Here is a 2,500-nt window from a genome sequence, read left to right on the forward strand (position 1 = left end):
CCCTGCCCTTTGTATACACCGCCCGTCGCTACTACCGATTGAATGATTTAGTGAGGTCTTCGGACTGGTACGCGGCATCGACTCTGTCGTTGCCGATGCTACCGGAAAGATGACCAAACTTGATCATTTAGAGGAAGTAAAAGTCGTAACAAGGTTTCCGTAGGTGAACCTGCGGAAGGATCATTACCGACTAGACTGCATGTCTTTCGATGTGCGTGTCGTGTCGCGCAACACGCTACCTGTACGGCAGTAGCCGTGCGCCGCGTGCGGAACCACGCGTGCCTCTCAAAACTAGCGCAAGTGGTGTTGTGTGGTACGAGCGCTGAAGCTCTGGAGCGGCTGGCCTGCGGCACCTGGCGCCTGGCGCCGGTTTTGAATGACTTTCCCCGAGTGCCTGTCCGCTCCGGTGTGGAGCCGTACGACGCCCATCGGCCGTCGGGCCGTTGGACACAAAGTAATGGAACAGGGGCCGTCAAACGCCTCAGTCCCGCCTCTGCAACTGTCTTGAAAGAGACGGTGGAGAACTGAAAAGATAAAGATCACCCAGGACGGTGGATCACTCGGCTCGTGGGTCGATGAAGAACGCAGCAAATTGCGCGTCGACATGTGAACTGCAGGACACATGAACATCGACGTTTCGAACGCACATTGCGGTCCATGGATTCCGTTCCCGGGCCACGTCTGGCTGAGGGTCGGCTACGTATACTGAAGCGCGCGGCGTTTGTCCCGCTTCGGGCGCCTGGGAGTGTCGTGGTCGCCTGTGTGGCCGGCCGCGTCTCCTTAAACGTGCGATGCGCGCCCGTCGCCTGGCGGTTCGCATACCGGTGCTTTCTCGGTAGCGTGCACAGCCGGCTGGCGGTGTGGCGTGCGACACCTCGTACAACGACCTCAGAGCAGGCGAGACTACCCGCTGAATTTAAGCATATTACTAAGCGGAGGAAAAGAAACTAACAAGGATTCCCCCAGTAGCGGCGAGCGAACAGGGAAGAGTCCAGCACCGAACCCCGCAGGCTGCCGCCTGTCGTGGCATGTGGTGTTCGGGAGGGTCCGCTACCCCCGACGCCTCGCGCCGAGCCCAAGTCCAACTTGAATGAGGCCACGGCCCGTAGAGGGTGCCAGGCCCGTAGCGGCCGGTGCGAGCGTCGGCGGGACCTCTCCTTCGAGTCGGGTTGCTTGAGAGTGCAGCTCCAAGTGGGTGGTAAACTCCATCTGAGACTAAATATGACCACGAGACCGATAGCGAACAAGTACCGTGAGGGAAAGTTGAAAAGAACTTTGAAGAGAGAGTTCAAAAGTACGTGAAACCGTTCTGGGGTAAACGTGAGAAGTCCGAAAGGTCGAACGGGTGAGATTCACGCCCATCCGGCCACTGGCCCCCGCCCTCGGCAGATGGGGCCGGCCGCCCGCGCGGAGCAATCCGCGGCGGGGTCGTGTCCGGTTGCCTTTCCACTCGCCGCGGGGTGGGGCCGTTCCGGTGTGCGGTGGGCCGCACTTCTCCCCTAGTAGGACGTCGCGACCCGCTGGGTGCCGGCCTACGGCCCGGGTGCGCAGCCTGTCCTTCCGCGGGCCTCGGTTCGCGTCTGTTGGGCAGAGCCCCGGTGTCCTGGCTGGCTGCTCGGCGGTAACACTAGATCGCGTGTTTCGCCCCTTTGGGCGCTCGGGCTCCCGGCAAGCGCGCGCGGTTCTTCCCGGATGACGGACCTACCTGGCCCGGCCCCGGACCCGCGCCGCTGTTGGCTCGGGATGCTCTCGGGCGGAATAATCGCTCCCGTCAGCGGCGCTTCAGCTTTGGACAATTTCACGACCCGTCTTGAAACACGGACCAAGGAGTCTAACATGTGCGCGAGTCATTGGGCTGTACGAAACCTAAAGGCGTAATGAAAGTGAAGGTCTCGCCTTGCGCGGGCCGAGGGAGGATGGGGCTTCCCCGCCCTTCACGGGGCGGCGGCCTCCGCACTCCCGGGGCGTCTCGTCCTCATTGCGAGGTGAGGCGCACCTAGAGCGTACACGTTGGGACCCGAAAGATGGTGAACTATGCCTGGCCAGGACGAAGTCAGGGGAAACCCTGATGGAGGTCCGTAGCGATTCTGACGTGCAAATCGATCGTCGGAGCTGGGTATAGGGGCGAAAGACTAATCGAACCATCTAGTAGCTGGTTCCCTCCGAAGTTTCCCTCAGGATAGCTGGTGCTCGTACGAGTCTCATCCGGTAAAGCGAATGATTAGAGGCCTTGGGGCCGAAACGACCTCAACCTATTCTCAAACTTTAAATGGGTGAGATCTCCGGCTTGCTTGATATGCTGAAGCCGCGAGCAAACGACTCGGATCGGAGTGCCAAGTGGGCCACTTTTGGTAAGCAGAACTGGCGCTGTGGGATGAACCAAACGCCGAGTTAAGGCGCCCGAATCGACGCTCATGGGAAACCATGAAAGGCGTTGGTTGCTTAAGACAGCAGGACGGTGGCCATGGAAGTCGGAATCCGCTAAGGAGTGTGTAACAAC

General features: G+C 60.2%; 2 non-coding genes across 2 annotated transcripts in view; both read left to right on the forward strand.

The window, feature by feature from the left end:
* Window positions 1-540: 540 nt before the first annotated feature.
* Window positions 541-695, forward strand: LOC126317810 (5.8S ribosomal RNA). Its single transcript, XR_007556928.1, has one exon. It is a non-coding gene; the product is annotated as a 5.8S ribosomal RNA (ribosomal RNA).
* Window positions 696-883: 188 nt separating this feature from the next.
* Window positions 884-2,500, forward strand: part of LOC126317812 (large subunit ribosomal RNA) — a 4,223-nt gene continuing 2,606 nt past the window's right edge. The window contains exon 1 of the ribosomal RNA XR_007556930.1: window positions 884-2,500. This exon is cut by the window's right edge and continues 2,606 nt beyond it. This is a non-coding gene — a ribosomal RNA (large subunit ribosomal RNA).

The sequence above is a fragment of the Schistocerca gregaria genome, unplaced genomic scaffold, assembly GCF_023897955.1.
Source record: "Schistocerca gregaria isolate iqSchGreg1 unplaced genomic scaffold, iqSchGreg1.2 ptg000647l, whole genome shotgun sequence".
NCBI classification, from domain to species: domain Eukaryota; kingdom Metazoa; phylum Arthropoda; class Insecta; order Orthoptera; family Acrididae; genus Schistocerca; species Schistocerca gregaria.